This window comes from Nannospalax galili, unplaced genomic scaffold, assembly GCF_000622305.1.
Source record: "Nannospalax galili isolate Female #2095 unplaced genomic scaffold, S.galili_v1.0 scaffold359, whole genome shotgun sequence".
Lineage (NCBI taxonomy): Eukaryota > Metazoa > Chordata > Mammalia > Rodentia > Spalacidae > Nannospalax > Nannospalax galili.
In genome coordinates, this window is record NW_008347042.1 from 5118316 (window position 1) to 5130603 (window position 12288).

General features: G+C 41.0%; 1 protein-coding gene across 2 annotated transcripts in view; it reads left to right on the plus strand.

Moving 5' to 3' along the window:
• The window catches only part of Gab1 (GRB2 associated binding protein 1), a 132628-nt gene that overhangs the window by 1454 nt on the left and 118886 nt on the right, over positions 1-12288 (plus strand). The window lies entirely within an intron of this gene.

The window sequence follows — 12288 nt, forward strand, 5'->3', positions numbered from 1 at the left end:
GGGCGGCGGCGGCGATCCTAGTGGCTGGTGTTTGGGCGCCGCTGTCAATTCCTGAAGGAGGGGACAGCTGAAGCCAGCAGGGATTTCTGGGTGTTGTGATTCTTTCCCAGGGCACCAGAATGGCTTAAATGGTATTTGTGTAATTGATTCAAGATGGTGATTGTGTGTTATACTCTGTTAGCTACGGAAAACTGTTCCTTCAAGGAACCAACCATACTTTAGTCGAAGTGTGTATCCTCTTCAGGAGTCTGGGATCTTATGTCTGCCTCCCAATCGGCTAATTCTATGCTGCCCCGTGCCAAGGAAAGAAAGTCACTTTGTGCAGCAAATATTTTTCGATTAAAGTATGTTTTCCAAAAGCAAAACTTGTATTCCCTTATATATAGCCTTTTCTTACCTGTTCTGATGGAACCTGTTTCTTGTTGAAGGGTGTCTACACCCAGTACCCAGATCAAGTTAACCTGATTAGTCACTGTTTGCTTGCCTGAAACAGAATGAGGTGCAATATTTAACTTCACTGAGAACTCACCAGCAAGTTGCTGGTTTACTTTCTGCCAGAATTGCTTATAGACAAGTAACTTCTTTGAAAGATTTGTTTCCACAGATCTTAAGAAAACTCCCCAAAGTTCTCTCTCCATCTGTGACAATTTGCTGGACTCCTGGTAAAGATGCTAACTTGATTCCAGAAACTTGGGAGTTGCAGTAGCTTCTTCAGGTCTTAAAGAGAAGATTATGTACATACAAGAGGAGGGAGAGGGAGTTAGAGAATTGTTTTGAGAAGGCACAACTTAGGAAAAATAGCATTTTAGGGTTCTTGGAGGGGGGAACTAAAGTACAATATATTTATCGGTAATATACTAATAATGGAAGCTTCGTTCACATAGTTTATGGCTCACAAGAGATGCTAAGCACTGTATTAGACACCTGTCATAAGGTTAGAGAGTACAGGAGGCTAAAATTTTGCTTCCTGGCCTTTGGAATTCAATGTAATATTAAGCAGGAAGAAAAACACAGCAAAAAAAGCTCTTAATAAGGGCCAAATAAAATCAAAACAGGGCATGGTAGTGTATGCCTATAGTCCCAGCACATGGGAAACAGGAGTGGAAGGATGACTGCAAATTCTAGGCCAGCCAGGGCTACATGATAAAATCCTGATTAAAAAAATAATAATAACAAAAGAAAATAATAAAGATACTAATAATAAATGTATAAGTAATAAAAGTATATGTGAGAGAATTGTAGATTTCATTGCATGTTTTTTAGTGAATGTATATATGTATGTATATAATATATATATGTATGCATATTTACATACACCATTTGAGGACCACAGCAATTTTCTCCCATCCAAGTGCTAACCAGGCCAGACCCTGCTTAGCTTTGGAGATCAGACAAGATTGGGCTCATTAGAGGTAGTATGGCATATACTACAGCAGTTTTCTAAATGTGAACCTCAGATTAATTCATCTCTGAAATCCTTTCAGATTATATTTTCCGTGAGTCTCAATATTAGATGAGAACCCAAGGGAGAGGAATGGATCAGATACACAGGCTGAGGAACAAGACCCAGCCTTTGATCTTAAGTAGCCTTTAAAGTTTTGGAGATAGCAAAACAAATAAATGTAGAAAAATCAGCCAACGATGGAAGTGGTTTTTATCTGTGTGTCCAAGTTGAGTGGTGTGTATATTTTATAGATATCTTCAGGGACAAACCTAATTCCTAAATTATGTTTTCAGCAAGGGGAAAGCCAGGTGTTTTCTTGCTTGATGGAAAACTAGTGTTTTCTTTGTGTGTGTGTGTGTGTGTGTGTGTGTGTGTGTGTGTGTGTGTGTCTGTGTGTCTGTGTGACCACTTCCCATATGTATGTACTCGTGTGCTGTGTGAGGGTGTAGGTGCAGGTGTATATGCACAGAGGTCAGCCTCTGGTGTCCTTCCTCAAGAGTCATCCACCTTGTTTTTAAGATAGGGTCTCACTGGGACCTGGGCTTTCTGATTAGTCAGCCAGATCCAGGGATTCTCCAGTTTCTACCTCCTCAGTGGTGGGATTACAAGCTGTCACCAAGCCTGGCTTTTTATATGGGTGCTGGGGATCGAACTCGGGTCATCATGCTTGCATGAGAAACACTTTATCAAATGAACCATCTCCCCTGCTGACTAGTGAGGATGGTACAGGAAGACAGTGGACAGGTAGGTGGCTGGGGTTGGGGGCAGGAAGATGACAGGGAGTACATTAATAGTATATGGAGGTACTGTTGAATAAGGCTTATCTGCCATTTTATTTGTAAGGCTTATTGCCAGAAGATTTGACATCTCAGGTTATTGAGTCCTTGGCTTTGGTATCCACCTTTCTTTAAATTTGTTAAAGTAGCTTTGACCATTAAGGATAGAGACATGCATGCATGTATTTTCTATGCTTGCTTTCTTTTCAAGTAGAATCATTTTCTGGATGAAAGAAAAGACAAAGTAGGCCAGATGCTGATTGATGATGGTTTTTATTTTTCAAATTTTTTGTGTTTTGGAGTTGGAACCCAAGGCTTCATATATGGTAGGCACATGCTCTACACCTGAGCTGTCCCCTACCCCCTTGATTATTTAAAAACTTTTTTAATGTTTAAAAATATTTATTTATTATTTATTTATTATGCGTGTGTGTACATGGCATGTGTGTGGAGGTCAGAGGACAATTGTGGGGGTCGGTTTTCTCCTTCACTCATGTGGGTCCTGGGTATCAAATTCAGGCTTGCGGGCAAGTGCCTTAACCTGCCGTGCCATCTTGCCAGCCTAATAATGGTTTTTAATGAGGAGATTCACAGCAAAAAGCTATCTTGGATGTTTAGTACTGTAATTATTAAATGAGACTTCAGGGAGTTTGAGCATCATGGCTCTGCTGGGAAATATCGCCCTTGGGACTTCTGACAGTTGTCTGGCTGCTTGCAGTGTTTGTAAAGCAGTCTAAACACTGATAAAGATGATTGTTATTGTTAAGGACTGTAAGTGACAAAAAATGTTTTAAGGACTGGAGAGATGGCTCAGTGGATAAAAAACTTACCAAAAGCACGAGACCCAGAGGCAATTCTGATCCCCAGAACCTGTGTAAAAAGCAGGGCAGATGTGATGGCACCTGTAATCCCAGCTCTTGGTAGGCTGAAAGGACATACACTAATCAGAATTAGCAAGCTCTGGTGTTCAGCAATAGTTGCCACCTTAAATAGAGAGTGGGGGAAGAAAACTGATGTCAACTTTGGGTTTGCACACATACTCATCCACATTTCCTGTACATATACGTGCACCCATACATATGAGACACACATACCCCATATACATGCACATACACAAAAAGTTGTATTAGTTTTAGCTTTAAAGCCAGTTCAAATTATGGCCCTGATGAATTCCATTTGCAGTTCCATTTTTGTGTCTGCTCTTGCCGGTCAACTTGAACAGCCCTGTTTTCTTTTTGCCATGTGCTCATCTGGTAGGGAAACCTCCCCTGAACTTCCTAGAATGGGAGAGTGACAGGAGATAAGTGAAAAATATTCCCGAGTAGATTCTCCTGTCGTTTCTTTTAAATCTTTTTCTGTGCAAAAGTCTTAAGAACTTCTTGTATATCTCATTCTCTCATCAAATTGTTAGTCTATTTAAGCTGGAGGTGAGAATTGCCACATGCTCTTTCAGTTTTGCTACTGCTGTGTGACTTTTCATCCTGTGTTGTATATTAAACAGTGGCTTTTTCACTTGGTTGAGGACTCAAGTGGAATTATGTACAGAGCTTTGTCACCAGGGTTACAGAGATAAGTGGATTCTTGATGCTATGTACCTAGAAATAGTGCTCATATTTTTTAAATTATTTATATGTATGACCATTTTACCTGCATATATGTAAGTGTACCACATGTGTGCAGTGCCCCCAGAGACCAAAAGAGGGCATCAGGTCCCCTGGAACTGGTATTAAACTGCCTTGTGGGTCCCCTGCAAGAGCAACCAGTGATCTTAATGACTGAGCCATCTCTCCATTCCCAAGTGCTCAGATTTTTTACTAAATTAAAATGTCAGATATGTATCTCAGCTTTGCCTAGCATACACCAATCCCCAGGTTTGATTTCTAGCACAACATGAACCAGTCACACTGGCACAGTCCTGTAATCCTAGTACTTGGTAGGTGGAGGATCAAAAGCCCAAGATCAATCTTGGCTAGGGCCATTGAGATGGCTCAGTGGGCAAGAGCACCACTGGTGATCTGAGTTTGATCCTCGGAAGCCTTGCTGTAGAAAGAGAAAATTGACTTCCAAAAGTTGTCTGCTGCCCTCTGTGCACGTACTATGGCACAAATGCATTTGCATGCACACACAATAATAAAAATAAATAAAATCGTCTTTGGCTAGAATGGAAGCTAGGCAAGGCTACATGAGACCCTGTCTCAAAAAATTAAAATATTCAAATATTTGTAACCGATGCCTACTTTTATGTGTTCATAAGACATGATGTGCTTGGGACTTCAGTACATGTATGAAACGTGATGATCAAGTTCGAGTGGTTAGCCTTCTCACCTCCTTAAACATTTCATCATTTCTCTGTGTGGGCAACCATTGAATTCTCTGCTAGTCCTTTATAAAATATATAAGTTTTGGTAAGTATTCAGATTTGTAGAGTTATTTAGAAAGGTAATGGTAGGGGGTTATAATAAAGTGCATGTTATACCTGTGTGAAATGTCAAAGAACAAACTCACTAATAGTTTTTTTTGAAAAGTAATGGTGGCATTTTCATCAGGATTTGAAATTTTCAATGACATGTTTCCATGTAAACAAAGGCTTGCTTCAAGCCAGCTGGCAATCACCATAGCTCTGCAGGGAAGAATCCCTGTGGCCTGCCTCCAGCCTGGACACCCAGGGAGGCTCCTGTTTAGAGCAGGCTGTCAGCTCTGGGCAGGTGTCAGCAATCAGCAGGTGTTCTAGCTCAGCAGGAGAACCTGCTTGGGAAGCAAGAACAAGGTGGCTTGCTAACAGACCGACAGCCAGAGAGCCAGGCTTCAGCCAGTTTTCTGGTGGGTAATCTGTCACCCAGCTTGAGCTCTGTCTGCTGCAGCTGTCAATTAACAGGACAGTTCTTGTCTGGACTTTAAGAACACACTCCTAGTTCTGGAGATGGGCCTAGAAACAGAAATAGCCTCTCCCACTGGGTGGGCATCTGACATCTGACACGGAGGAGGGGAGCCTGGGCAGCATCTCCTTGGCTCAAGGATAACTCAGGACTGGTGCTAAACTTGATGCCCCTGATCTAGCTCATTCTGCCCTTTTTGGGATTACCAGGGGTAATAGACTGGGAAGCTTTTGCTTATGGAGATTGTAGTAGTGGAACTGCTCTGTTGAGGGAACATTTTCCTGCTGTTTACATGTTACTAAAATTCAGTTCAAATCCTTGATGCTTTCTATCTTTTCAAGTATGACAGGACCATTGTTTCTATCAACACACATCTTAAACTAGCAATTCCATTAAGCCTTTACACTCTAATGATAGTTCATTCTTTTGTTGTGCCTGGGTGGAGTGATAAATTGTATGAAATGCTCCACATTAGTTTGTTGAATCTCTAAATATAATTGTTGTCTTTGGGGGATACTGAGGAGGTATTTTTCATTTGGGACGGTAGTTGTGTTGCCTGTTTTTACTCCCAAACTGGATGCTTTTTTCCTTCTGCAATTGTGGAACCAAAAACAAGACCTAGGCACCCACTGAACAGTGAAGGAGACATTCTTTGCCAAGAACAGAAGTGGCAGATATATTTTGAAAAATTGGGGTGGTTATAAATACAGGGTTAAAAAAAATCAAGGGACGGGCTAGGCTAATGAAGGGGAGGAATATTCATGTATTTCTGGGAACAGGCAGAGATTTCTTGATGAATTCAGGTGCTGCTTTTCATAGCTCCTTTATGGCTCTTTCCAGTGTCAACATGGCAATTGTGAACTGTGCGACATCAGCAGGATGTCATTTAGCATGCAGATGGGGTTATAATAAAACTAGAGACCATCTGGCAGCCTCTTTGTCTCAGCCATTTTACATCCAACAAGTGTCCAGCTTGGTTAGCCCACCTGAAGAGGAACCTCTGGCAGTTGGGTCCCCTGTTGTCAAAGGTAAACAAGATTGGGTCGGGTAGAAGTTCCTTTGGCTCGATCACCTGGGCTCTACACAGCGTGCCTGACCAATTTAGAATTTTGATAGTTAATTTTTTTTTTGAAGATCATTTTGGGGCTGGAGATGTGGTTCACCTCATTGAGTGCTTGACTAGCATTTGTGATAAAGCCTTGGGTTTGATCCTTAGCACTGCGTAAAACTGGACATGGTAGCACATACCTGTAATCCTAGCACTTGGGAGGTGGAGGCAGAAGGATTGGATGTTCAAGGTCATCCTTGGCTAATAGTTTGAGGCCAGCCTGAGCTACATGAGAGCCTGTCTCAAAAAAAAAAAAAAAAAAAAAAAGGTCACTTATGAGTAGGGTATGGTGGCCCAGACTTTTACTCCCAGCATCTGACTAGCAGAGGCAGGAGGACTGAGTTTGAGACTAGCTGGGGCTGCATAGCAATACTGTCTCAGAATAATAATTTGATGAAAGCTTGTCAGGCCTGGATTCTGCTTGGCTGTGCCTCTGGCCTTCTGTGTGATTCTTAACCTTCCTGATCCTTAGTTTCCTGGGAGAGGGAAGGGCAGTATAGTACAGCCATGGCACATCCTCTTAGATATTTCCTCAAGTTGGAAGGGCAGATGGGGAGCTGCTTTGTAGGCCTCCTTTTGGAGACATGTCTTCATTTATCGCTCATCTCTGACAGTTGAGTGATTATGATAGGAATTCTTTGTGGCCTTTCCGCTGTTTCTTGAAGCAGAGTGCACGGAACCCAGGATATTTGACTGCTGTGCTTAGGTGCTGGGTGCTGCCTCTCCAGTACCTACAAGCAGTGCCTGGCTCAGAGTAGAAGTTCCACAAGTTATCTATCGGTTGAATAAATAAGCAGGTATTTCAGGAGCTTTGGTTTTGGGCCTTGTGTGGAATGCAGTGGAGGCACCAGTCCACTCCCTGCCCTTAAGGAGTTTCTAATCTGTTTGTGAAGACAAGCTGTAAATGCATGAACATTTAAATAGCTTTACAAGAGTTTGGTTATGGGGATATCCTTGATTAATTGCCAAATGAAGGCTAAGGCAGGTGGTAATTGCTTAAGAGTTCAGACTCAGAGCAGAGAGGGAAGAGGGCTACCTGGAACACGTACTTCTCAGCTGTTCCTGAGAGAATGGAGCTGTTCCCTTAGCAGTAGGAGAAGCCTAAGAGGATGGTTTCAAATGAAGAAAGGGGACATTCACGTAACAAAAAGTGCTTCAGAACACTTCACCTGGAGTTTGGATGTCAGCTGTAACTTCTGGTTTGAGAAGTTTTTCTTTCTGCTATGACCTAATAATAATACTCTTGTTGGACCCCCTAAACCACAAGAATATTTTCTGCACCAAAGTAGAAAGAAACAGAACAACCTGTGTGGTCACCTGAACGTATTAAAATTCCAAGGGACATGTGTTATTTAAGATTTCTTTATGTCTGTTTCGAACTAAATAATTCATTCTGGCAAGCCTTTCCTTTACAACAGAGAAGGGAGCATGTTCTGGTGGGAGGAAGAATAAAAGAGTCTTTGATTCCTTTGCTTCTGAGTTCCTGCAGGAGGGCCAGAGCTGCCCTGGGCTAGTATCTGAACTTGGTCTTTGGAAGCCATCTTAGCCCAGCTGTATGAGCGCCAGCCAGTGTTGGAGGAAAGAGAATAACACCGTTGGATCCCATTAAACGGCTCCTGACTGTTGATAGGGAGTCCTCTCATTTCACATTCCTTGCATTAACATGGTAGCTAATTTCTACCAAGCTCGAGCACTATCCAAATTTGCCATTGAACTTGGACCGAAGTCACATTTCTGTGACTCTTTTTAATCTCAGTTTGTGTGTCCACTAAGTACAGAAAACTTAGAGTCACAAGTCTCTTTATTCTTTCCTCTTGGACTACAGCACCAATAAAGTTAGTATTCTTTAGATTACAGAGGGAAAAAAGTGGTCTATTGTACTGTGGATTTGCACACTTATTAAATATCCCCTTACATTCCTAGCCTGAGGCTTCAGGAACCTTCATGAATTGTAGGTGGCAATTTGGGCCTGTAGAATTACTAGGGAAAGTCATTTCAGGAATCAGAAAATTTTGACCATTCCAGGTTTGTATGTGTGAGTACCTTAAATAATACAAGAATTCCTGAATTGGAACGGTACGTTTACATTTTAAGCAATTCATCTAGATTAAAAAAAAAACTCCCTAGTTAAAAAACTTTTATTTCTGAATTCATGGAAATTTGGAATTCATAACTGGCTTTTGACTCTCTTACTGTCTGCTTCATAGAAGCATGGAGTTAAGACTGTGCATTGTAATGCATGTTTGGTTGTTATCTCTGTTACTTTAGCTCTTGAAGCATGCTGATTACAACTTGTAGCTGCCAAGCCCTGTCCTGCAGTATTATCTGGAACAAAAATTTTCCATGTGGTTTGCTTTAGCTGGGCTGCTATAGGCAAACCACACGGCAAAGGTGCAAGCTATAAGGGAGAGAGCTGCTAGAACGGGTAATGTGAGTAGTCGGACACGTTTCTTACTATTTAAATTGCTCTCTTTCCTTACCTTTGCGTGCTTTTCAGAGACGTTTGTCATATTTCTAAACTAAGTTACTTTTCATTTTTATGAATGCCAAATTTACTGTTTTTTTCCTATGCTGTCCTCTCTCTCTCTCTCTCTCTCTCTCTCTCTCTCTCTCTCTCTCTCCGTGGTTTCCCCATTAAATTATGTTCCCCGTTTTCTCCATTTTGCCTTTGATAACACCAGTCTCTTATGGTCCCCCCTCTCTTGAGCTCCTTCTTGCCCTTTATCCCCAAGTTTCCTTGTATAAACATCCCTCCCCTCTCCCCTTTGATCACATTCAATTGTAAAAAATTGCCTCTAATGTCATTTGGATTATTTGACATTTGACTATCCCCTTTTTCCCCACCCCAATTTGTCTTTTTTATAATTATAAATCATCACATCACCCTTGGAGACACAAAAATGCTATGTAGAACCACATTTACATACATAGTCCTGAAGAGAATTTTGCTGGTTGTGGTGGTTTGAATGAGAATGTGTTCCCTGTGCTCCAAGTATTTGGACACTTCTTCCTTAGTTTGTGAGGCTATTTTGGGGACCTTTAGGAGGTGTGTTCATGCTGGAGGTAGCATGTCACTGTTGAGGGGTCAGTTCCAATCACTCTCTGCTTCTTGTGCCTGATTGAAGATGTGATCATGCAGCTTTCTGCTCTAGTCACCTGCTTCTGCCATGCTTGCTCTGCCATTATGAATCCTTAACCCTGGAATTTTAAGCAAAAAATCCTCTTAGCTTTTTGGTTTGAATTCATACTTTCATACTTGGCCTAGGTAATTTTCTAGGACACACTTTCTAAAAAACAATGTCTAAAGCTGGGGGGGGCACAACCAAATGGGTACATTGTTTTGTGAATTAAAAACAATATACTAAGAGTCCAAACACATTTCTTTTCAATGTAAAAATTGGGGGGCTTTTTTTTAAAGGAGGAAAAATACTAAATTTTGCTTTAGCTCTACTATTTATTGTTTACCTTTCCTCTTTTTTATTTGTTTTCTTTTGCTTTGACTTAAGTAAGACGTTTTTGAAAATGGTTTTTTTATACGCTCTTCTTTTAAGAACACAGCACATGGAAGATAACCCATGACAAAATTCCATTTTCTGTTATGAGAGAAGAGAGACCTCACATCTGGTTGAAGAAAATAAAAAAATATCAAAAAGCAAATAAGGTTTTATAAATGACTCTCATGGTGCTAGATTAAGCTGAATTTATCCTTATTACTTAGAGATAGCATTAGATTAGCACATGAAACAAGTAAAACAAGTGTGATCTAGTCAGGAGGCCTGCTTTCTGTGGTGTGTGCTGGAATATCAGCAGAACTCTGAGAATCAGCTTATTTTTGTTGTGGTTTCTATTGTATTTAATGTGTTGGTTTGCTTGTGGCTATAGAATTGTATATGTCAGAGAAAAGTAAATCTTTCTCTGTTTCTGAGTTCCCTGCCTTCTGGTGTTGATTTCTATCACTACGGTCAGGTAATTTCCTTGGTAGTTCGACTGCCTCTTCCCTCCCCATACAGTTTGTCTTTACTACTGTATTGGGAAATGTGGTTAGGCTACTTTCTAACTAGCAGACCTCCTCCTTCAAGACTACTCAATTAAAGAATTGAAAGCCTGGTGCGTTTTCTCAGGTCCAATCAAAAGTCCTCAAGCTAGAGTTTAGTAGCCACCATTAAAGTGTTGCTGGTTGGCAGATTGACCCCTCGGTTTGCAGCTGAGGAGCCCTTCAGTCTTTCAGTTTTGGAAGAGAACCACTTGGTAGGATGCCACCTTCCATATTTTGAATTCCGATGGTGTTATGTAGGGCTTGATGAAGAATGATGGCCTTCTGCAGTGAGGAGGTATTTTGTAAAGCCCCTACCCTCTGGGGAAGTTACAATTGACCCAGTAAGTGCTTCCTGATAATTTCAGGTTTAAGTGGTTTGAAGTGTTGAGAAAAAGTAAAAGGAAGTATTGAGCTAGTAAGAATAAGGTGTATTAGGGAAAGTAATTTGTTTCTAGTGATGGTACATAAAAACTTCCAAATACACTGAGATGTAGATCATTTACCTCCAAAGAAAGGGCCAGAATTAAATTGGTTCTAGTGAGTAGTGATTTTTCCTTTCTCTGTAAGCAGTCAGATAGTCAGAGGTCAAATTTATCAGCGTGCAGTGCTCCAAACAGAGAAGCCAGTCTATTACATTTTTTCAAGATGGTTTTCATAATGACTCACAATATATACAGCAAAAGTGTGTGTGTGTATATATATATGTATATATGTATGTTATATGATGTTTATTTTTAAAAAATCACAGCTTCATTTATTGTGCTTTGGTGTTTGTGACAGCATATTAATTTCCAGAGGGCACTGAGGGCATCTGTGCTCTGTCTGAAACAGGTTGTGGTACCTTGTGCAGTCTCTTGAACAGCATGACCAAATAGTTGTAGACTTTTGAGTCCAAAATTATAAATCATCTTGCCCAATGTTCTTCAGTCTTTTCTAACCCCTTTCTCTCTGTGTGTTGAATGTCCTTAGGGTTTACATCCAGTTTTACTTTGTCTAATTTGCATGACAAAAACAATAGCTATATTGAATATGCTTTTTCCAGTTAACCGCATCTCCCCGACTAGTGGAGAAGAGTCCAGCCTCCTCATTTTACAGGGATTGAAAATGAGCCTCGGGGAGACTAATCAATTTGTTTAGGGTCATACAACTTAACCAGCTGTCCTGTCAGGGGTCAGTTGTGTCACATCTCAGAGCAAATCCTTTAGTCACCTAGTGAGTATTGACTGTAAGCAAGAATTCAAAAGAGGCCAAGGGGACACTACCTTCATCTTCAAAAGTTTGTACTCTACTAGGGGGCATGGGCTATGTTCATCATCCAGATTGTATGATGAATCATGATGTGTGAGATAGGGTATAGCAGAATTCAGTAGAGGTTAATTCAGGGATTTGGGAGGTTTCACAAACGTGGTAGGAGACATTTAATCAGACCTTAAAGGATTCCATTGTCAAAGATGGGGCTGAAGCAATACTCTGTTTACATCTCTCCCTTTCCCAGCTACTCCTGAGTTTGTTGTGTAGATGTGGCTGCCCTCTTCCTCATTTTTTTTTGTAATGGAAGATAATCTGGGTCCTTTTTCATCACCCTTATCTGAGCCATTCCCATCAACTTCTTCCGGGATTGCCTTGCTGTCAAATCTAGGACTGCATTAGTTCTTCCGTGAAATTCTCGGGTACATTGAGGGCTATGATATGACCAAGGCGTGCCCTTCACATGCTTTCCCGACACAGGCTGTGGTCTGCTTAAGCCCTGGAGTTCTGTCTTTTTCCCACTCTGTCAGTTGCTCTCCACTGAAAGGTTGTGAACTCCTTTGAAAATTTAATAAAAAGCTCTAAGCTTGACTGGCCAGATGGCTCAGTGGGTAAAGGAACCTGCCACCAAGCATGAGGGCCTGAGTTCGATCCCTGGGACCACATGGTGGGAGGATAGAACCAACTCCCACAAGTTGTCCTCTGACCTCACACGTAAATAAATGTAAAAACAGAAAGAAAAGAAGGAAAGAAAAAGAAAGAAAGAAAGAAAGAAACAAAGAAAGAAAGAAAGAAAGAAA